Below are 25050 nucleotides of genomic sequence, written 5' to 3' on the forward strand. Positions count from 1 at the left end.
GTGAAATCTCCACTGGAAGTGAGGTGCTGTAAAACTCTCTGATCAGAACACATAGTGTGGGCAGGGGTTTGTGCTGGTCTTCTGGGGGAAGGGCTGGCCTCACTAGGACTGAGGAAGTGTGACTGACAAGGGAAGTTCCACCAGAGCACAGTGGGGTGGGGCTTAGTGTAAGCAAGTTAGGCAGCCATTTTTCTTGCTGCACTGCCTCCCACAGGTGGTTCTGTGTTTATGCTGAGGAGAGGCAAGGGAAACGGCACGGGCCAGCTCCTGTGTTCCCTGAGAGGTGTCTGTATGAACGCTGTTTCTCAGGGACTTACTTCAGAAGAGCAAATAGTCTCCCCACTGTGTGCCCCAAGCACTCTTCAGATCGCTATTTCCACGCTGTCTGCCATGGGTTGGTTGCCTGCCTTCTCTCCAAGAGCAGTGTAGTGCCCTTGGGGCTCTATCCCAGCCAAGCTCGCTGACGTCTAAAACTCCAGGCTTTAAGTCCAGCTGGTTGCAAGAACTCACAAAATTCAGCCCCTATAATTTTCCAAGGCAATGGCTATGAGGAAACATTCTCCTTATGCATTCCCCTGTGTGGTCATCTCTGTCTCAACCTTCTCTGTGACCACAGCTCCCTCCCTTCCACAGCCAGGACCCATTTCTCCCCTAAACTATATCTCTGTGCTTCCTCCTTTCTTCAGTGTGATCACTTCTCTCCCTTTAGTTGTGAAGTCTGTTCTGGCAGCTTTCAGGTCAGTTTCTTGGGTATTTGGGATGATTTATCTAGTTGTATTCATGGGACGAGGTGAGCCTAGGATTCTCCTATTCCACTGCCATCTTCTGGTCCCAATACCTTCTCATTTAGAAGTTACAAATTCCACAGCCTCAAACTAAGATTGCAAAATAATCATTACAGAATTTTCTCCCAAAACATCAGCCTTGGAGAATAATTCTTGAATAATCATTGTTAAGCATATAATGCCATGCATTTCTATATTTTCTACCTTTACCCATTTTTGTTTTCCTATTTAATTAGGGCCAACTTTCTAAACACAAACTTAAGCCAAACACATAAAAAAATAGTGATTTAAAGCACAAGTCTATAAGAAAAGATCAACATACCAGTTGTTTCAAGATCATTCCAGTTCAATATATTGGGAGCAAAGATCCATTCTGAAAATGAAAAAATATGTAGTTTAAAAAATTCTTAGAGGCATAAACCAAATTCTTATCTTTCTACCTGGTTTGTTTTACAAAGAAGCTTCAGAAATATTTGACTATAGTTTTAATGATGGAAATGTTATGTTTTCATTTCAAAGCAATGAAATTCTGATGTTTAACGTGAATCCAGTTGGCTCTCTTTTGTACATTCATAGTTTCAAAGGCTAGAATTTGTTATCAGCAAGGAGAGAGATTTAAGCTGCACACATAAAAACAAAGTTACTTAGAGTTCAAGGTTTTGTCTTATAAGTAGCATTCCACTTAGAGTTTCAAAACTTTTTACTTTAAAATACTTTACTTGAAACCAACCTTTTTTAAGGGTGTTCCTTCTGAGAGGATCAATAAAAGTGCAGAATTATCCCACTCTCACCTCTTAAGACCTTTTGCATTCATCCAGTTTTTCTTATTTTTTACCCTTTATCTTGCTAACAGTTCTCAGAGATTTCTTCTGTGTTCCTGTGAAGGTAAGTTTCTTGTCAAAGAGGCATGTCATCTTCTGAGGTGGCTCATTCTCTTTAGCTACCCTGTCATCTTTGATGTCCTTGTTAAGGGCAGTCCAGTGGTCCAGATACAAAGCCTAGATCAGCTTCTAGAGATTCTGATCATCATCTTTGACTTGTCATCTTGGAGTCACAACAGTACCCATGGAGACAACCTTGATATAGAGATGGGGTAGATATTTTTCAGTTGTCCATAGTTACTATATTACTATTTATAGCTAATTTTCTTCTTAGGAACTAGGAAGAGAGGGGGAAAGATCTTTTCTTGTTTGTCCTTGAAAATCTCTTTGTGACATGGCATGACTACCACTTTCCCTGGGTTGGCTGCTACTCTGTCACTTCCAATACCCAAGTGGCCTGGGCATTGTTTACTGTAATGAGCAAACTCATTACATCTCTGCAAGCTTTCTTTCTTCTCTCTCTAGCCCTTTTTGATTGACTCCTCACCTCAACCAAAACTTGCTTACTGATCTTCTGGTCCTAGCTGTTGGGCAACTTTACCCTTTCTCAACTTTACCTTTTCGGAGATGACTCCAGTTCTATTCATTCATGCATCTGTCACCAGATTCTTTCAGGGCCATGAATTTCTCTCCATTTCTGAACCTGTTGCTATAATAAATCAAATGTTTACTGATTAAAACGTTGCATCCCTTTCTGACCCCCCATCATGGGGATTGAATTAGTCTATTTCTGCATTTTTTTTTCTGCCAAGCACTATTCTAGTCTTCCTGCATTTTCCTTCGTGCAGGTAAAGTTAGTTACTAGTGTCTCTGCAGAGACTAGCTCACACCCTGCCCATATGCCAATTTATTGATTTCTTGAGAAATCTAAGTAGTGAGTTGACACAACCTTTCCAATCCCCACCCTAACTTAGGTCATTGGGAAAATGAACTTCCATTACTTCCCAGTTGCAAGTAGGAAAGAAGTTCACTTTTTTAAAGTGAAAATCTAGTTTAAAGTTTTTTCTAGGCAGGGGGATTGATAGGTAGAGTAGATGAGACATCATTGATTAGAAGAAATAGTTGACATATTATCTACATCAACATATGTACATGGAAAAATAATTGTGCACTGTTTCCAGAAAGTATCTTGGGTATGTAGAATGAAATGAGCTCTATTATAATATATGATCCAAAATTCATCTTTCAGGATGTTATTGTTGTTTTTTAGCACAAACCCCACCAAACCTCTTTCTAGACCTTTGCCAAAAGGTGAAGATATCTACACTATGTATATCTCCACCTCTAATTATGAATTTATTTTCTTATGGTTGTCCCCATTATAATGTCAGTGGCAGGGGCGCCTGGGTGGCTCAGTCGGTTAAGCGGCCAGCCGACTTTGGCTCAGGTCATGATCTCGCGGTCCGTGAGTTCGAGCCCTGCGTCAGGCTCTGTGCTGACAGCTCAGAGCCTGGAGCCTGTTTCAGATTCTGTGTCTCCCTCTCTCTGACCCTCCCCTGTTCATGCTCTGTCTCTCCCTGTCTCAAAAATAAATAAAAAACATTAAAAAAAATGTCAGTGGCATGATGCAGGTGTCTATTACTAAGAAAATTGTCTGTCACCAACATGACTGTTACCAAGAATTACAGCCCCAACTGCTTCATGTGGTTCAATAGTATACTTGGGGTACCTTACTTTTCTGGCCATATGTTTGTAAATAATCTTCAACTTCTCCCTCTTTTTTATTTTTTTTACCTTTAATCTATTCTTCCAAAAAGTATTGCTGACCTATGTATGTGTTCTTCTGAATTCACTGACTTTATACATTCCATTTTTTCTAACTCTGATACCTTCTCCTCCTCCATTGCCATGGAGTTTTTCCTCCTCTGAATTCTACCTGTGATCACTATTGCCCATTTTACATAAATGATGTAAATGCTTTTGTATAAGTGTGAAGGAATTGCTGAATGGAATCAGAGGAAGGAATTAGTGATTTTTCAAGCAAAGAGAGGGTTCCTAAAAGGTTTCCTAGAGGAATTAGAATCTGGGGATATTTGAGGAATGCACAAAATAGGTTAGGAAGGGCATTTTAGGTGATGGAAATAGAGTCAGAATAGCACAGGTTAGCTGAAGTGCAGGTTTGAGGAGGGAGGTCAGGGAAGATACCGAAGGGCCTTAAACTCATGCTAACGACTGAACTTTGTCATATGAGATCTGGAAAGCAAGTAACTGGTAAAATATTATATGTATTGCAAACATATACTGTCCTTATTCCTTAGAGCAGTGAGTGTGCTCCTTGCTCCCTTCCAGGTGTTATAAAGCAGTTTTGGTCTCCAGAAACAATGAGGGGAGGAATAATGTTCATGGTTCTTACTATGTACCTTGAGTAGAGTTCTGGCACTAGAGTGGCTTCTATAGTGAGGATAACACTGTTTGGAGTACTGTACCTTACATATCATGGGTGCTTGAACATGTTGTTGAATGAGTAAATGGAAAAAAATCCTTCCCTGGCATTATTCTCCCCACAAAATCAGAAGTCCCTTTTCATACACTCCTGTGGAAAAAAAACAGATTCTCCTCAAATATAGTTCTAGTATATTTGCCCCCCCTCCCCTGCAGTTACATTTCCTTAAAATTTGACTGCACCTTGCTATTGGAGGCCACCTGGGGTGGGGGGGGGGTGGATATGGTATGGGCTTCAGAGCCAGGGAGACTCAGGTTCAAATCCTCAGTTAGTAATTGTGTGAACTTGAATGATTATGTAACTTTCTAAACCTTTGGTCATCATCTTTACCCTATCAATGAGGAAAGGTTGCAGTAAGGAGAGAGAAAATGTCTGTAAGATACTTAAGCCAAGGTTTGGCTGCAGCCTTGTCAGAGGCACTCAAAAGTATATGTGTAGGAAGTCTGAAATGGAGTCAGAGAGAGAGCTGCAGAATTACATCAGGGTCACCATTTCACCTCTCCACCACTCCTCTACTTTAGTCTTATACCACCCCCACTAAGGCTCCTGTCTGAGTTCAATGCATGAAATAAGTTAGCATCAGACAGGGTTCATTCCATTTAGCAGGTATAAATCTCAGTCTAAAAGACAAAATTGTACAAGAATGTTAACTTTATTTTTTAAATAAGAATTAAATGTTCAATTTAATGGAAAGGTAGAACCATAATTCAGTCAATGTGACATTCCTTTTTATTAACTTATACCTTTTAGCATAAATTCCAGGAGACTTTCATAAGGCCAAATCATTGGGAGGACACATCTAGCCCTTTTTAGTGTCAGGTGCCTTCATCAGCATTTGATGGAATGAACTTTGGTCTTGGTGGTAATTTCTGGATCCTTTCTTATTTCTTTTTAAGCAGCTGGTTCTCTGGACCATTCCTGTACTGTTCTTAGAAATATAGGAAACATTCTGTGCTCCTGAGCCGTGTCATGTCACAGGAATCCCTAGGGTACCATCTGAAGACTAATTTATACAGCCATCTCTTCTGTGGGCAGCACAGGAGATGTGGAGAACCTTGGAGTTTTGCTGCTTCCCTAAACTTTACCCAGGAATTGGGGCATGGACTCATCCAAATTCACCTGTACCTGGTGTTTAGGCAGGGTCTTCCTCCAATGATTTCTCTAGTCCTAGGAACTTTTATTATTCTCTAGTTAATTTTTTTTCTTTTAGCTTTACTAGGATTCTTATAGATTGTTTTATCATAATAATTTTTTCCTTTTGTCCTCTGATTCCAAGGTTTTCAAGTTCAAAAGCCAGAAATAAGACTTTTTTCTTCTTTTTATCAAGGCAATGAGTGTTATTGCTGCTGAATTGGGGGTGGGGGTGAGGAATCAAGGGATATGAATAATGCAGGGAGGAAATATTAGTTAATTTAAAGCCTTAGCCACCTCAGTTTTTATATTTTCTCTGTTTAAACCATCCCAGATTATTTTTCCACATGTCACCTTCTTTTGCCCTTGATATTATATATTGTCTAAAGCAATTTTCTCTTCATTGCCAAGGGCATCTTCTCAAGTTGACCATGTTAGGGTAAGAAGTAGGAATCTAATCTATGGACTACTCAGTATATTATGAAAATAGTTTGGGATTAAATAAATCAGTCATTTAAAACTAATGTACATATATATACCTCTCTGGACTATGTTTTAAAAGACTATAAAAGTGTGTGATGAAACTCACCTTTAAATCATTAGATTTGTGGTGGTGTTAGGATAGAAACTTAGGTGACTTCTTTTAGTCCAGTTGCTAAATTATAATATTGAATTTACTTATGTAAAATCTAAGCCAAACTATATAAATGCCAGTACTTTTTCTTCTTTTTATGAGTTTCACCTTTTTTGTGTCCTATCATTAAAATTAAATTTATTAACAACTTGTTTTTTTTCTGCTGCTTTGGTTTTATTTATAAATATTTCTATAAATACATCTCACAGAAATATTTGACAATTTAGTTTATTGGGAAAGTTCATACAGTAACTTTTCAAACCAGTAAAATCTGTTTTCCTAAAGGAGCACTTTAAGTAAAATGGGAAATAGGAAAAGAACATGGGAAAGGAACTAAGTAAGGTATCAGTCTTTTTATTAGACCGTCATGATCAGATGGTTTCTTTGTCAGAGTAGAATGTCTATATCTGAAATAAATCTGAGTGTCCATCAGAATATAAGTGAAATATGTAATGACTTGGAATGTAAATCTTAAATACTGATTTGTGGGGCAAGTCAGTCAAAAGTTTTTTTGAGGGAGATGAGAATACAGTTTAAACGAAAACAGGAAAGCCTTTTCAAGATTTAGTAATCTGCCAGTCCTCATCCATCTCCTTGTTCTCCTCCTCTCAAGTCTACATATATAATAGAGAAAAGAAAAAAAGAGTGAATGCTTCATTTTCAGTGAAATAAAGAAAGAAAGTGACACTTAGAGAGCTTTCTTTTGAGAACTTATTATGAGGAAAAGGGCCAGAAGATTGTATGTATAGCTTTTGTTAGTTTATAGGAAATGGTGTGTTTGGATGGATGAGGATTTACATTAAAAGCTTAAAATATGAAGCCTAAAATTATATTAGAAAAACCAAAATGTATTATTGTCACTCCTCTATTAGAGGAAGTATAAGGGGATCAAATGATTGGTAGATCATTATCAAGGCGGAAAGAAGGGAAAGGCAGGGTTGAGAATGCCTGTGCCATTTCTGTTCCTCTGCTTCACTGCATTATGTTTTTTAAACTTCACACATTCATATCAGGTAGATGCTGTTGTGTTTATTTCACAGTTTAGAAATCAGGCTTAGTTAAGTGAAATATTAAGTGAAACATATTAAGTGAGATAATTTGTTGAAGGTCACCAGCTCTAGCGTCACCTTCTACCATTCTCTACCTCACCTATTCCACTTAGCCACTGTTGCATCTTTGCTCTTCCTTGAACATCCCTTGATGTTTCTTCTGCTCAGTGCTCTTTGCCCCTAGCTATTATTGTGGTTATATCTCCCTCTTTATCAAGGTCTTTGATGACATATCATTGCAGAGAAGCCTTCCCTGATAACTCTATACAAAATATCTTATATGTCATTTTTAGTAGGTTGTAATATTACTTTGGATAACACTAAGAAATAAAAGTACCAATTAAGCAATGATATGACAGTTTCATAATATGCATCCTGATTTTAGAGATGTTAAAATGTGAAGAAAAAATTTTTTTAGAATCAGTGAAATGCAGTGATATTGCCTTATTTCCTTACCCCAGATTATTTCTCTTTGCAACACTTATCACTATCTGATATGATCATGTACATTTTCTTTATTGTCCCTCTCTCTACACTAGGTACATATAGGGAGCTTTGTTTTGTTCATTACTAGTTGCAAAGAGAGGCTAGGTGTGCATCATACCCATCTTCTCTCTTTTGGGGGGCACTCAAGTTTACATTCCCAAGCCTTTCTTTCAGTTATGGTGGAGTCATGTAACAGACTTCTGGACAATGGGATATAGGTACAAGTGAGATATTCCACCCCAGGCCTCTCCTATAAAACTATTCTGTAATTGTCCTAATGGTTGGAGCCACTAGTGGTCAGAGACACTAGAAGGAAGAATCCCTGGTCTCTAAATGATGGTGTAGAGTAAAGCCCATCTCCATCCCCTCACATTGACCTACATTGGATTGTGATGTGGATGAGAAATAAATCATCAATTAAAGCTACTGAAATTTGAGCTTTTCGGTTATAATAGATAGCTTATCCTTATTAATACATTGCTGTACCCAGACTATGCTTGGCACCTAGCAAGCTTTTTATAATTTATAAGGATAGAAAAAATTAAAGGAATGGCAGTTTTGTGTTAAAAGATGATTAATTTTGGTTTGTACATAAGGTATCTGCATAGGCAGGTGGGGGCTACTTCTCCTACCTTTTCCCCACTTCAGGTGGCCTGGAAGAATTTGGAAGGACTAAGAATCAGAGGTTGCAAGTGCTTAATTTCTAGAACAACTAGGGTCAGTAGAATGAGTCAATGGGAATTTGTGGAAAGAGAGGTGGTCAGAGAGAGAAATTTTGATGTAGGGATCATTAATTTTCAGAAATTAAGTAAAAATAGGTTCAAAGTAGTTAGCAGGGAAGTTGCCATGTTGGATGGACCAATGAGTTTTAAAGTCAGCAAAATGGGGCCCCTGGGTGGTTCAGTCAGTTAAGCATCCAACTCTTGGTTTCGACTCAGGTCATGATCTCCCAGATTCATGGGTTCAAGCCCCGCATTGGACCCTGCGCTGACAGTGCGGAGCCTGCTTGGGATTCTCTCTCCCTGCCCCACCCCTGACTCGCACTGTCTCTGTCTCTTTCAAAATAAATTAAAAAAAAAATAAAGTCAGCAAAATGAACTTATTATGGGGCAAGGAGTAAAATGAACTATTTGTTGAAATAATCCAGGATGACAATTACCTGATCCATTTCTTTAAACACCATCTTCTTTAGGTATAACCTTTTAATTGTATTTTGCCCTGTTACTGATCTATCTGTAGAGCTTTCTTTAGGTAGGTTCAAAGAGGTCTTTCATAGTGGGTGTTGTGGAGGTGATGCCTGAAAGAATCTCAACTGCATTTAAAGATCTGAACTTACTCCTAAAAGACTTCTTATTACTAATAGTTCTATGGCTAGCTATATGTATTATCAGTTAGTATATGTGGCTTTCCTTTTCCTGAATACAAGTTTAAGTAACTCAGGAAACCACAATGAAGCAGAAGGAATATGTCAAAATTCTGAATAACAAAAACTTTCTTTTTTTATAAGGTCTGTAGTTGTAAAATCAACCATTCATTCATATATTTGCCTTTCAAAGCCCACTATTCAGTTTGAATTTTCAATTCCTTCTCTTTAGATCAGCTTTGGAAGTTTCTGAGTATTTGGCTGTTAAAAAAGGTGTGTATGGGGCGCCTGGGTGGCGCAGTCGGTTGAGCGTCCGACTTCAGCCAGGTCACGATCTCGCGGTCTGGGAGTTCGAGCCCCGCGTCAGGCTCTGGGCTGATGGCTCAGAGCCTGGAGCCTGTTTCCGATTCTGTGTCTCCCTCTCTCTCTGCCCCTCCCCCGTTCATGCTCTGTCTCTCTCTGTCCCAAAAATAAATAAACGTTGAAAAAAAAAAATTAAAAAAAAAAAGGTGTGTGTGTGTGTGTGTGTGTGTGTGTGTGTGTGTGTGTGTGTTTATGTGTGTGTTAGGATAGAACTCCTCTATAATTGATTATAACCTGCCCCTCTAAAACTGTCCAGAAACTTCTACCTCACCCCTAATTTGTTTTTGTTTCTCTCTTGTTCCCACTTTGGGAAGAAGGAAAGGCAGCTGGTTAGCTGGTCAGGGGGATGATATTGTATAGAAAAGAACTATTTTATTTATGTCTCTCATCTCTATATTAAAATGTCTGAGAAATAGTCTCAAGGTTGTGGAATCTCACAAAATTTAAGAATAGGATTAATCAGGGGCACCTGTGTGGCTCAGTCGGTTGAGGGTCCAACTTCAGCTCAGGTCATGATCTCGTGGTTCACGAGTTTGAGCCCCGTGTCAGGCTCTGTGCTGACAGCTCAGAGCCTGGAGACTGTTTTGGATTCTGTGTCTCTGTCTCTCTCTCTGCCCCTCCCCCACTCATGCTCTGTCTCTCTCTCTCTCAAAAATAAATAAAAACATTAAAAATAAGAATAGAATTAATTTATTTCCTTTTCATCTTTCAGGGCTTAGCTTAGATGTTATCTTCTCTAGGAAACAGTAAGTAAATTCCTAAGACTGGGTTGAATGCTGTCTCCAGGTACGCTCCCAGCATGAACTCATCCAAGAGGCATAGTCTCTATCTGCTTCATCATTGTATCTTTATGGCACAACACTGGAATTGATAAAATATTCAATGAATATCTTTTGAACAAAGGAGTAAATGAGGTTCTCTTTTTGCACAACAGAATCATCATGGGAGGCAGTGATTATTTCATTTTTCCAAGGTTATTTTAAAGCCTGCTATATAAACATGCTTTAAAAAAGGAGAAGATAAAAAACAGACTACTTTGGGTTGAGCATTTATTTCAAGTCAGACGTTCCTTTTCTTATTTTTCTTCATTATTCTCGAACTACTCAGTATGAGTTTATTGGAATAGGCTCCCATCTAATTTGTAACACATATTGAATAGACATTTGGCACAGCTTCATAGTAATCCATTTTATCTGCAAAATTTGCAGATTTTATCTTCTTTGGCTGTTCTTAGTTTTCAATTTAGTGCCATGGGCTTTAGGCCAGTATAAAAGTTTCAATTTTAAGGTAAAAGTTTGAGTTGATTGCCATCTTAAGATAAAACTGAATTGATTTGGTATTTTAAAGCTGTTAAGTGTAACTCATACATGGTAGTCATGAAGGAATAACACTCATCCTTGAATAAGACCTTAGTTAAGAAGAAGCCCTAAGGCTCATTGATTTTCCCTGTTAGGATGTTGTGAGAGGCAGGATGATAGGACCTTTCTGGCAGAAATCTCTCTGTGACATTGGTTATGGAGAGGTGGAATGAGAGATGAAGGGGAATGAGGGAAAGAGGTGGGACTAAAATAAGGGATAATAGGACCAGATGGAGTGAGGAAAGGGCAATATTAATAAAAGGAATGACAAAAAAATTAACAACTGCTGTTGTGCTCTTACAGATAAGACAGATATACAAAGAAATGAACAACTCCCCCTCCAACATGCCTATTTATATCTATCACCTAAATCTAGAGTATTTGCAGAGAGACAGAGTTGTATATAACTGTTATGCCAATAAGCACACAGAATGAATTGATAACTCTGGCATGAAAATATGGTATGTCATGAAACTCAGGAAATCACAATATAATATGATTCTGTGGAGGCAGCACGTGCCTGGCATGTGTCAGCTCTTCAGAAAGTATTGGTTGACTATTCTGAATTTTGAATAAGATGCACTTAAAGTTAAGATTAAGAAGAGGAGAACTAGTTGCAGAACCTGAATAAAGAAATGACCATAGGGCACTGGGATGGCTCAGTTGGTTAAACATCCCACTCATGGTTTCCGATCAGGTCACAATCTCACAGTTCGTGGCTCTGCCCTGAAAGCATGGAGCCTGCTTGGGATTTCCTCTTTCTCTGCCCTTCTCACACCTGCTCTCTCTCTCTCTCTCTCTCTTTCTCTCTCAAAATAAATAAATAAACATAAAAAAAGAAATGCCCATAATTGCCCATTATTTTTAGAAGTTTTTATTAATACCCTGGAAATGAATTAAGGATAAGTGAATTAAGAATTGAATAACTCTAAAACTCAGATAAATAGTTAAAAATTGACATTTTAGATTCATTTTATATTATATTTAGACTATCATATTTTTTCTCAATTAATTCCTTTTGCTATTCTTAAAAAATCTCTAGTTAACTTCTTCAGGTATTGTTAAAAAAAATAGATAGATGATATTCATTGGAGTGAACAGACAGTGTTAATAATCTCTTGGTGCCTCACCAGGAATTGGCCGTGTCTGGTAACCAGATCTGAGTCTCCATTCTCTAACAGTGTTTGTTATATGTTGAGCAGTCAGTTAATATTTATTAATGACTTAACTGTTTGGTAGCTGGGTACATGATCACATGGTATCACATATACGCACTGATGATGGAATTGTATGCTCCTCCCAATGGTTCTGTATTGAACTGTTCTGCTTTACAAGTAAAAATATTTTTTCCTTAAAAGTCACTATTACAAGCTACATCTTAATCATTGGCTTTGTTTTTATTGCTAAAATAATCATAGGCATAGATAAGTCAATTATTTCCTGTGTCACAAGGATTTGATCTTTTTAACATCTGCCCAGCTGTTGCATAATATTTTAAGCTAAAAGTATCAGATAAACACAACACTACCAATTCGGTAACATTTCACCAAATAATTATTTCTCTCTGAAATCCCTGAAGCAGTGTTTTTTCTAGTATGTAACCTCTCAGGATTTGTCTCTATATTGTTTAAACTTATATTACAAATAACATACAAAATGTTATAAAACCAAGGCAAGTCATAGAAAGAGTGAATGTATTCACAACTTCAGTAGACCATGCATAAATTAAATGGCACTTGCTCTCCTTTGATGTTCCCATTTCTAGTTTTCTCTTAAACTGAATCCCACAAAGAATTCTAATTTAACTGAAATTCTTTGAACTCATTGACAGTTTGTGGGCTATTCAGGAACTCTAATTAGCTTTAAATCAGTTTATCTGCAAATCACTTCTCCATTTCTGATTCCTTCTAGCAATTAATAGATTACTAGTTATTAATGGCTCTAGACCATTTATGAAAAATTTGGCCTCCATCTGAAAACTTGATGAATCTTTAACATTGAACTTCTTTTGTCAGTGGATTTTTTTCCTAATGAACTGCAATTAAATTGGAAAAAGCAGATTGCAAAAAATGTTTGACAATACCTTTTATTTAAAGCACAGAGACAACTGAATAGAAGTACCTAAAATAAAGTAGGGAAGTGAATAATGGCAAATGAATTTAGTGAAAATAATATGTATTTTAAAAACCATTAATATATTCACATAACGAGTGTTTCTCTATAATTTTTTCTCCCCTTGCTCCTTTCAGATTTATCATGTTCATCCCTCAAACTCTGAAACAACTAATTCTTGTGCCCTACTCTTGAGGTAGATAGGCAAATACTACCATTCTACCATTAGCTGTACAATACTTGACATGTCCTATAGTTTTATAGTTGGGAAAGCGAATAATCAGGCTATAAACTCCCAGGGGTGGAGAAATTAAGGAATTGATCCAAAATCATAATGAATGTCAGAATAATTGTTATCTTTGTATTCACAATTTTTTGGCTCCTATACACAAAGCTTATCTCTCCATTTTCCCTGTGGTTTCTGATTCCTCTTCCACTAATCCTTTTCTTGTCATTCTCCATGCTTTCTAGTTTTACTCATTTTCCCATTCTAGTTTGTGGACACAGATACCTCTTATTTTAAATTCCCTTAGCAAAACTTATTCTGATTGAATAAAATTAGAGTAATTTTAGGCATAAATTGTCTTTACTAATAGGAAGATGATCACTTAATTTCCTCCCATTCACTGGAAAACCTATCCATCACTTCATTCCCCTTTCCTTTTTTCCCTTATGCCATAGGGGAAGAGATGTTCACAAACAAGGGTTTACTCCCTTTGCCTGTGCTCCTATCGTATTCTAACACATCTTCTTCACTGGTTTTGTCTTTTGCTTAAATTATGCTCAAGTTTTTGCCATCCTAAAAACAGCAAAAAAAAAAAAAAAAAAACCCTCCCTTAGTTATATTTTCCCCTTAAACCTTTTTTTTGCCTTGGCAATCTTTCCTTCACTACCAGGAATAGAAAAAGTCATCTAAACTTATTATCTCTCCTTCTTCCCCACCTGTCTGCTCTTTAACTCATTGAAATCTGGTCTATATTCCTGTTGCTTGACTGAAATTATTCTCATAGATATCATGAAAGGTAGAGTAATTTAACCCAGTAGCTTCATTAAATTTCTTCTCTTTTTTGCAACATACACCGTTGTCAATCACATCCTCCTTTACTCTTTCCTACTGGGGCCACAAAACAAGTTTCAACAAATTAAACAAGGTTGAAGTCAAACCATGCATATTTTCTGACCACAGTGCTATGAAACTCGAAGTCAACCACAAGAGAAAATCTAGAAAGAGCAAAAATATATGGAGGTTTATAAACATTCTACTGAACAATGAATGGGTCAACAGAAAATAAAAGAAGAAATAAGAAATTACATGGAGACAAATGAAAATGAAAACACAATGGTCCAAAATCCCCGGGATGCAGCAAAAATGGCTCCAAGAGGGAAGTTTATAGCAATACACATCTACCTCAATAAGCAAGAAATCTCAAATTAAAACCTTACCTTACACCTAAAGAAGCTAGACAAAGAACAGCAAACAAAATCTAAAACCAGCAGAAGGAAGGGAATAATAAAGATTAGAGCAGAAATAAATGATATAGAAACTAAAAAAAACAATGGGACATATCAATGAAACCAGGAGTTGGTCCTTTGAAAAGATCAACAAAATTCATAAATGTCTAGCCAGACTCATAAAAAAAAAAGACTCAAAAAAATCACAAATGAGGGAAGAGAAATAGCAACCAACCAACACCACAAATATGAACAATTGTCAAGAGAATATTGTGAAAAAACTATATGCCAAAAAATTGGATAACCTAGAAGAAATGGATACATTTCTGGAAACATATAACCTACCAAAACCAAAGCAGGAAGAAACAGAAAATTTGAACAGACTGATTACTAGCAATCAAGTTGAATCAGCAATCAAAAAACCCTCAACAAACAAAAGTCCAGGTTGACTTCAAAGACAAATTCTACCAACCATTTAAAGAAAAGTTAATATCTATTCTTCTCAAACTATTCCAAAAAAATAGAAAAGGAGGGAAAACTTCCAAAATAATTCTATGAGGCTAGCATTACCCTGATACCAAAACCTGGTAAAGACATCACACAAAAAGAGAACAATGGCACAGTATCTTTGATAGATCTAGATGCAAAAATCCTCAACGAAATACTAGCAAACTGAATCTAACAATATATTAAAAAATAATTCACCACAATCAAGTGGGATTTATTCCTAGGTTGTACAAGTGGTACAATATTCACAAATCAATCAACATGATACACCACATCAGTAAGAGAAAGGATAAAAACATGTCATCACTTCAATAAATGCAGAAAAAGCATTTGACAAAGTACAACATCGATTCATGATAAAAAAAAAAACCTCAACAAAGTAGGTTTAGAGGGAATGTACCTCTTATATGAAAAATATTTGCCTTATATGAAACACCTACACCAAAATCATACTCAATGGGGAAAAACAGAGCTTTCCCTCTAAGGTCAGGAAAAAAACAAGGATATCCGCTTACCACTTTTATTCAACATAGTACTGGAAGTCCTAACCATAGCAGTAATACAACAAAAAGAAAGAAAAGGCATCCAAATTGGTAAGGAAGAAGTAAAACTTTCACTGTTTGAGAATGACATGATACTATAAAACGTTAAAGACTCCACCAAAAAACTGCTAGAACTGATAAATGAATTCAGTAAAGTCTCAGGATACAAAATCAATGTAGGGAAATCTGTCACATTTCTAAACACTGATAATGAAGCAACAGAAATAGAAATTAAGAAAGCAATCCCATTTATAGTTGTACCAAAAATAATCAAATACCTAGGAATAAACTTAACCAGGGAGTTTAAAGACCTATGTCATGAAAATTATAAAATACTGGTGAAAGGAATTAAAGATGACACAAACAAATGGAAAGACATTCCATGCTCATGGATTGGAAGAACAAATATTGTGAAAATATCTACACTTCCCAAAGCAATCTCCAGATTTAATTTAATCCCTATCAAAATACCAACACCACTTTTCACAGAACTAGAATGAATAATCGTCACAGAGCTAGAATAAATAATCATAAAAATTTGTATGGAACCACACAAGACTCTGAATAGCCAAAGGAATCTTGAAAAAGAAAAACAACACTGGAGATAGCACAATTCCAGACTTCAAGTTATATTCCAAATCTGTAGTAATCAAAACATCATGGCACTGGCACAACAATAGACACAGAGATCGATGGAACAGAATAGAGAACCCATAAATAAACCTATGATTATGTGGTCAATTAATCCTTGACATGGAAGCCAAGAATATGCAATGGGAAAAGACAGTTTCTCTACATGCAAAAGAATGACACTGGACCACTTTCTTACACCATATACAAAAATAAACTCAAAATGGATTTTGGACCTAAAAGTGAGACATGAAATCCTAAAAATCCTATAAGAGAGCATAGGTGGCCTACCATTGACCATAGCAACATTTTTTGAGATACGTCTCCTGAGGCAAAGGAAACAAAAGCAAAAAATAAACTCTTGGGACTACATCAAAATAAGAAGCTGCTGCACAGCAAAGGAAACAATCAACAAAACTAAAAGATAATTTACTACATGGGAAAAGATATTTGTAAATGACATATCCAATAAAGTGTTAATATTCAAAATATATAGAGAACTGATACAACTCAACACCCCAAAAAGCAAATAATCCAATGAAAACAGGGTAGAAGACAAGAACAGACATTTCTTCAAAGAAGGTGTACAGATGGCCAACAGACACATGAAAAGATGCTCACTATCACTCATTATCAGGGAAATGCAAATCAATAGTTTTGAGATATCAATAGTCTTGAGTCAATGAGATATCAACTCATACCTGTTATAATGGCTAAAATAAAAAACACAAGAAGCAATAAGTATTGGAGAGGATATGGAAAAAAGGAACCTTCTTGTACTGTTGATTGGAATGCAAACTGGTACAGCTACTGTGGAAAACAGTGCGGAGATTTCTCAAAAAATTGAAAATGGAACTACCCTGTGTTCTAATAATTGTACTACTGGCTATTTACCCAAAAAGTACAACAATATTGGGGCACCTGGGTGGCTCAGTCAGTTAAGGGTCTGACTCTTGACCTCAGGTCAGGTCATGATCTTACGGTTTGTGAGTTCAAGCACCACATCAGGCTCTGCACAGAGAGTGGGAAGCCTGCTTGGGATTCTCTGGCTCCTGTCTCTCTGCCCCTCCCTCACCTCTTCTCTCTCTCTCTCTCTCTTTCTCAAAAATAAATAATCCTAAAAAAATACAGGGCCATACATGCGCTCATGTCTTTATTGCAGCATTAACAATAGCCAAATTATGGAAGCAGCAAAAGTGTCCATCAACAAATGAATGGATAAAGAGGGAATTTGCCATTTGCAGCAAGATGGATGGATGTTGAGAGTGTAATGGTAAGTGAAATAAGTCAGAGGAAGACAAATACTATATGATTTCACTCGTGTGTGGAATTTAAAGAAACAAAACAAATAAACAAAGGAAAAAAGAGAGGGCAAACCAAGAAACAGATGGTTATCTGTAGAGAACAAACTGATGGTTACCAGAGGGAAGTGGAGGGGGGTGTTGTGAAATAGGTGAAGGGGACTAAGGAGTGCACTTACCATGATGAGCACTGAGTAATGTATAGAATTGTTGAACCACTGTGTTGTACACCTGAAACTAATTAACACTGTATGTTAATGTACTGGAATTAAATTTAAAAACTTAATAAAAATCTTTTCTACTCTGGCTTCATATATGACTATATTTTCTTTGGTTCTTTCCTTAAAGAATTATTTTCTTCTCTCTCTTTCTTTCGTTGTTTATTTCTCTTCTATTAGCACTTTAAATGACTAACCTTTAACTTTTCACCAACATAGAATAAAATTTCTCCCAAATGTATCATTCCTGATCCATGTTTTCTCCTGAGTTTCATCTATATTTCCAACTGTTTATTACCCATTTCCTCTTCAATAATATCTTTTAGCGATGTCCATTTTTACATTCCTAAGATGGAGTTTATTATCTACTCCTGCAATCTGCTTTTCTTCCTGGATTTACTACCTCAGCTAAAGTTTATCAAAGTCAAATCCAGGAGAATCAATTAAACTTGGATTCAGAAGTCCTGGAATCAAATCCTGGATCAGGATCAGATTAGTTTTCTGATTTTTTTAGTTTCTTCACCTGAGCCTTCATTTTCTCACATGCAAAATAGTAATAATAATACTTCACAGAACTTAAAAACAAATAAATGAAGATTAAAAATGAAAGCATCTTGCAAATATCTAACATATAATCATCACTCAATATTAGTTTTTTTCTTTTCTGCATTGCCTTCTTCCTGCTGAAGGAAGAGACTACCACACAATAACTAAAACAAACAGATAAAATCATTAGATGGAGATTTATTAGAGATCTAATTTTTTATTTTTAAGAACTAGATAAACTATCATAGTACGGATGTACTACCATTTTGTTCAGCCATTCCTTTGTTAGACAGTCATGCTGTCTCTAGGGAGATAAGAATCTGAATTGTAATAAGCACTCCTAAGGTGTTATGTGTATTGAAGTTTGAGAACTGCTTGTGCATGGGCTACAATTCATATTCTTCAGCAGGAGAAACCCTAATGAAGTAGCTTGGCAACTTTGTATTTTGACATTCTCCATGAACTTTGTGTTGTACTCATACTGGGCTGCTCATCACTCAAACATGTACAGAAAATCCTCTTCTATTGTCTCCTTAAATTTTCGTCCTTTATGCTGAAATATTGATTCACCTTGTAAACTCCTGTTAATCCTTGAAGGCTACCTTTTAAAGGGAATTATTTATAACCTCATAGATGTTCCTAGGCTTTTTAATATACTTTTAATTGCAATGGGTAGAATTAACTTCCTCCTTTTCCCTCTGGCAGACTGAGTTTTCTTGAGAGTAAGTGTCAAGTCTTGTCCATATGATCAAGGTCCGATGTACCTTGCACATTGCCAATCATATACAATGCATGTAGGCTGCCTTTGATGATACATATTTATATATCCTAGAAGAATCATAGAACATCAGAGGAAGGAGATTTTGCTTGACCCCACTTACTTATAGATGAAACTAAAGCCCAGTGGTATTCATGATGAACTAACTATACTGTTGTCCTAGATTTCTTTGGAAATAAAAATTAACTTAAACATGGACACTTTTTAACAGAAACTTTGTGTTCTAGATTGTTCATTGGATTAAACATTTTAAGATTGTTCCCTTTTAAGATAAGTTCCCTTTTAACCCATGTTTATTTGAAATGTCCTATACAGAGCTTAGAGTAATGCCTGTTTCCATAATTTTGTTTTATTATTTTTCTTAGTCACAAAAGTAACACCTGCTAATTTTACATAGATGAACAATCCAACATGTACAAAGTAAAAAACAAAAATTCACATACACATGCACTTCCTGACTCCCACCTTCATCAAATCCTCTTTTTTTTCCGTGTTGTATCCAGTTTTATAGACTGATATGTATTTCTCTAACTTTTATCTATGTTCATATAAATGTACATAAGAATAGTTTTTTTTTTAAAACATGTAGCTATGTTTGTTTGTTGTTGATGGAATCATGTTATACAAACTGAAGTATACTTTTCTCACTTCATAGTATATTATTTTTCTAGTCAATAGATGGAAATCTAACTTGTTCTTTTTAAGGGCTAGATACAATGTGATAGTATGGATGTACTCCCATCTAGTCTACCATTTTCTCATTGTTAGATAGTCATGCTATCTCCAGTTCCCCCACCCCCCACTATCCATGTGCTTAAATTAACATTCTTGTCTATGTACTATTGGTTATATTTATATTGAACAGATTGCCAAGAGTTAAATAGCTTGGTTGCAGGATATTGTATTTAGTTTTAATAACCAAATTATGTGACAGCATGTTAAACATCTTTTTTTGTTTATTGGCCATTTGAATTTTCTCCTTTATGAATTACATGCTGATATGCTTTGTGCATTCACCCACTGATTTATTCTTTTTTATAAACAATAATTTTAGGCACTCTTTAATATTAACCTTGACTCTTAGATATGTAACTAATATTTATCTTTATTTCTTATTTATCTTCTGTCTTTTATTTACAATATCTTTACTCTACAAACATTTAATATTTTTGTGTTTAGTTATTTCTATCTTATCCCTTATGGATTTCTATATTTCTTATTTTTATTCCAAAATGTTTCCCAATCCCAATTTGTATACTATCTTTTAGTTTTTCTTCTAAAAATTTAATTTTTTATATTTAAATATAAAATATTAAAATTAGCTTAATTTTGCCTTCTTCCAGATGGGTAGTCAGTTCAGTCAACAGAATTCATTATGTCAACTATTCTTTTCCCACTAAATTGGATGTGACTTATGCCATGTATTATGTTGTCATATGTTTGGGGCAAGCAGTTTGGGGAAGGAGAGGAATTCCCTCACTATCCATCATTAAGGAAATAGATATGACAGATGTAGCAGTTACATAGCAGGGAGGTTGAGGTAGGAGATGAGGTGGCAGGGAAATTGGCTAACACTGTAATTCCTTTAGTATTAATTTGCTGAATCATATTTTCTCTTTCTCCCTAAATTATACCATTTTAGTAGCACTTTATTATGAAACAGGAAATGATTGCAAATAGTTTGTACCACAAAAGATTTACAGATATGGCAAAGTTTTTTAAGTTGTTAAAAAAATATTTCCAAGTTTTCTTTAACAAAAAGAGAAATGTTAGCAATTTGTTGATATTTTTGGAAATTATAAGTGACTGCCAGAAAACTACTGGGAGATTTAAAAAAAATAAATATATTTAATCTGTCTTTTTAAGGCGATTTTTATTTTATTTTTTAAAGGTCAATTTGCTTTTTAATATACAGTTCAACTATATGTTTAAAAATATTTTTAATATAATTTATTGTCAAATTGGTTTCCATACAACACCCAGTGCTCATCCCAAGTGCCCTCCTCAATGCCCATCATCCACTTTCCCCTCTCCACCACCCCCCATCAACCCTCAGTTTGTTCTCTGTATTTGAATGTCTTATGGTTTGCCTTTCTCTCTCTCTCTCTGTGACTTTTTTTCCCCCTTCCCCTCCCCCATGGTCTTCTGTTAAGTTTATCAAGATCCACATATGAGTGAAAACATATGGTATCTGTCTTTCTTTGACTGACTTATTTCAATTAGCATATAGTGATAAGAATATACCTTTTTTTCAAAGATTCACACTAATGAGAAATCATTTCAGTATTGTTCTGTGGTTATATTTTGTTGCTGAAAATGTCTATTTTTACTCTCCATGTCGTAGACTTAAGTCTTTATTTAGCACAGGGAAATTTCTTCTGTTATTTCTTTGTTACCTCCTCATTTTCTTTCTATCTTCTTTGGAATTGTGAGTTTTCATATGCTTCGGTCTCTGGATCTGTCCTCTCTGAGTCTTTTACCTTTCCTTCATGTTATTCATTTCTTTGTGCTGTATGAGACGTGTATTCTCTGTGTTTCTGCTGTGCATATGAGATGTGTATTCTACCTGATTAGTTATCATTTTTAAAAAAATTACCTATTGACATTTTAAGTTAAAAAATCACATTAATGGGGACAGAGAAACTCATAAATTCTAGGATTGTCATGTAGATTAAATAAGATAGTATATAAAAAATCATTTAGCATATAGTAGACAGGTTATATGTGATAGCTCTTGGTGATATGTGGCAGTTTTTAGTATTATGCTTTGCACAGAGCAACCCTTCTTTGTATTGTAAAGGCATATTATCATTTCCTTTATCTTTACAAACATAGGACAGTTTCCAGCTCATCGTTATGCTAACTTTATACAGTCTAAATTAATAAACAAAAAAATAAATAATGTTTTTTTTTAACTGAGGTTGCTTCTGCCATTAGACAAAGTTGTATGTAAACCTGGAAAAATATTAAACCAAAATAAACTTCCTTCCTATTCTATTTTCTCTTTCTCTTGAATCTCAAACTGTTTCTATTTTAATACAAGTTAATTTAACAACATGAATAACTAATTGGAAAAAGCCTGAGTTTTAGAAACAAGCTATGGACAACTAGATACAAGACAGAAAAATGTGCCATAGATCATGCTAATAATCAGAAAACTATGGCATTGGACAATGGTACCATGTCTTTATTTCATGGTATATGAAGCAACCGAATGTTATTGGCATAGTTTACTATTGCTGTCAAATGTAAACATTGCCCTAACTCCCAGATATTTTTTTCTTTATGAAATACTATATGAGAGGGACTACTTCAAGATAACAAAATAGTCCATTTTTCCTAGTTGTAAGCATTTACTTAGTGATAGGGAAACATAAATATTTCTGAATCATACAAAATCAAGCAGAAAATATAAATTTAACTCTGCAATACTTTTCATAGAATAGGGAGCTGGAAACATGGGCTCTTTATTTTTGGGAGCCTGTTTTATTGATTGTGGATGGATCAGAACATTTATCTATTGATTCAATCATCTATGTTAATTAATGAAACAGAAATTTTTACATTTTAATGTCTTTTGATTCTGAGAATCTTCTATTTTTGTGGCCTTTGAATGAAACCTGTAAGTGTCGCGACCGGCGCGACAATCACCGAGGTCAGGGTCCTGAGGGTAGGGGAATGCAAGAAAAAAGAGAGAAGAGAAAGTTTGGGAACAGGAGGGTCCCCTGGGCTGATGGCCCAAGTGACGGCTTTATTGTTGCTGTACACAATCTTTTATAATATAAGACTCTTATGGATCAGGTCATTCTAAGAATAAACAGGTTTCACATGATCACTGCCAGCCAAAACATTTAGTTCTGTATACCTTGTGAACCTTTTGAACGGGTCACAAGACCTTGTTGATAGATTGCTAGCAAAACACAGTTCCCATGTTTGCTTCTATCTGACTCGGGGTAGAAAAAGGGAGGTAGCATTACTGCCAACACCTGCAGACCACAGGCTTCAGGAATTAACTCTCTCAGCCTTGACAAGGCTTTCCTATGCCCTTGAAAGTGGGGGAATGGGAGGGGGAACCACCGGGTTGGCTTGAGTCAACAGGGAACGTTGCTCGACCCAGTCTCAGCCTGGCGCCGGGGCCCGGCCCCCCACAGTAAGTGTGCCATTTTTCTAGTAGTATCTTAAGATATGGATTCTTTATTATTTTATCTTTTCAGTGTGAGGTGTTATTTGTATATTTCTATAAACTGAAAGAATTTCTTATTCCAGTGATCAATGGGATCTGCTCCACTTCCATCAGAGAACTCATATTGTGATTGAGGAGAGAGTCAAACAAGTAATTCAAAAGGGATGAGTATAAGGAAAGAGACATGGATAGATTCAATAGTAGCAGAGAGGAAGGAATGATCAGTTTTTCCATGGACAGTGAAGGGGTATCTGGGAGGTTTCATTGAGAAGATAATAGTTAAATTAAAGCTTGGAAGATAGATAAGCATTCCCCTGGTGGACGAAAGACAGAAAGTCATTACAAATAGGAGGATGACTATGTCCAAAAGCAAGAAGACAGAAAAACACATGGTATGTTTTATGAAATTCAAGTGGTTTAGTGTTTTTTTTTTTTTTGAGTATAAGGTTTAGGGTAGGGATTTGTTAGAAATGAGTTTGGATTAATATAATAAAGCAGATTATGTGAATGGTATGAGTTCTAAGGGATTTTCATTGTAGGATATACCTTTCAGGTAATCTATTTGTAATGTAGATACAGTTCAAATACTAAAACAACCCACCTGGGTTCACTAAAATAGGAACTTTATAAAAGCTATATAATATGACGTGCATGCCATCGTTTGTTACTTATTTCCCATAAGTATTTTGGGAACTATTTATGAACACATAAATAAGGTCAAAAGAACTCGGATATAGACAATGAAATTACATTTAAATTACATGTAAAACTAAAATTGTTAAGTATAAAAATGAATAATTACAAATACTAATAAAATAATGAGATTGAAGTAAACTTTAATTTTAAAATATTGATTTGGTGGGATTTGGGTAGAGGAGGAGGGGAGCTAGCTCTGCGCTGAGGCGGCAGCAGGGTGTGTAAGGAGTCTGTGGCTAGGGACCGGCACAGAGGCTGGCACAGAGAAACCGTGGCCGTGCAGGACTCGGGCACCTTCTGCCTGTTGCTGCTGTACCTCCACGGGGCCTTGATTGCTAGGCAAGATTTCTATAAGATCTTGTGGGTGCCTCAAAGTGCATCTGTAAAAGACTTAAAAAGGCCCACAGGAAACTGGCCCTGCAGCTTCATCCTGACTGGAACCCTGATGATCCTGGAGCTCAGGAGAAATTCCAGGATCTAGGTTCCACTTATTAGGTTCTGTCAGACAATGAGAAACGGAAACAATATGATAGTTAATAGTGAAAAGGGGTTAAAAGATGGCATTAGGGCTCCCATGGAGACATTTTTTCCATACTTCTTTGGAGATTGTGATTTCATGTTTGGAGGAACCCCTTATCAGCAAGACAAATTTTCTAAGAGGAAGTGATATTATTGTAGATCTAGAAGTTCCTTTGGATGAAGTATATGCAGGAAATTTTGTGGAAGTAGTTAGAAACAAACCTGTGGCAAGGCAGTTTCCTGGCGAACAAAAACGCAACTGCCAGCAAAAATATGGACTACACAGCTGGGCCCAGGGTGCTTCCAAATGACCCAAATGTGGTCTGTAATGAATGCCTTAATGTCAGACTAGTGAATGAAGAACCAACACTGGAGATAGAAATAGAACCTGTGGTGAGAGATGGCATGGAGTATCCTTTTATTGGGGAAGGTGACCCTCACGTGGATGGAGAGCCAGGAGACCTGCGGTTCAGAATCAAAGTTGTCAAGCACCCAGTATTTGAAAGGAAAGGAGATTTATATACAAATGTGACAATCACACTAGTTGAGTCTCTGGTGGGCTTTGATAAGGATATTACTCACTTGGATGGCCACAGTGTACATATTTTCCAGGATAAGATCACCAGACTAGGAACCAAGGTATGGAAGAGAGGAGAGGGCCTCCCCAACTTTGACAACAACAACATCAAGAATTCTTTGATAATCACTTTCCATGTAGATTTTCCAAAAGAACAGTTAACAGAGGAAGCAAGAGAAGGTATCAAACAGCTACTGAAACAAGGATCACTGCAGAAGGCATACAATGGACTACAAGGATATTAAGAGTGAATAAAATTGGACTTTGTTTAACATAAATGAATCCATGAAATTTATTATCAACAGGGTGTGTGTGTGTGTGAGTGTGTGTGTGTGTGTGTGTGTGTGTGTGTTTTGTTCTTATTTTCTTTTCTTTTTTTTTTTTTTTTAAATTTTTTTCAACGTTTATTTATTTTTGGTACAGAGAGAGACAGAGCATGAACGGGGGAGGGGCAGAGAGAGAGGGAGACACAGAATCGGAAACAGGCTCCAGGCTC

General features: G+C 36.2%; 1 pseudogene; it reads left to right on the plus strand.

The window, feature by feature from the left end:
• The first annotated feature begins 228 nt into the window (after positions 1 to 228).
• Positions 229 to 24826, plus strand: LOC123610352 (annotated as a pseudogene).
• The last annotated feature ends 224 nt before the right edge of the window (positions 24827 to 25050 follow it).

Source organism: Leopardus geoffroyi, chromosome C2 (genome assembly GCF_018350155.1).
Source record: "Leopardus geoffroyi isolate Oge1 chromosome C2, O.geoffroyi_Oge1_pat1.0, whole genome shotgun sequence".
Classification (NCBI taxonomy): Eukaryota; Metazoa; Chordata; class Mammalia; order Carnivora; family Felidae; genus Leopardus; species Leopardus geoffroyi.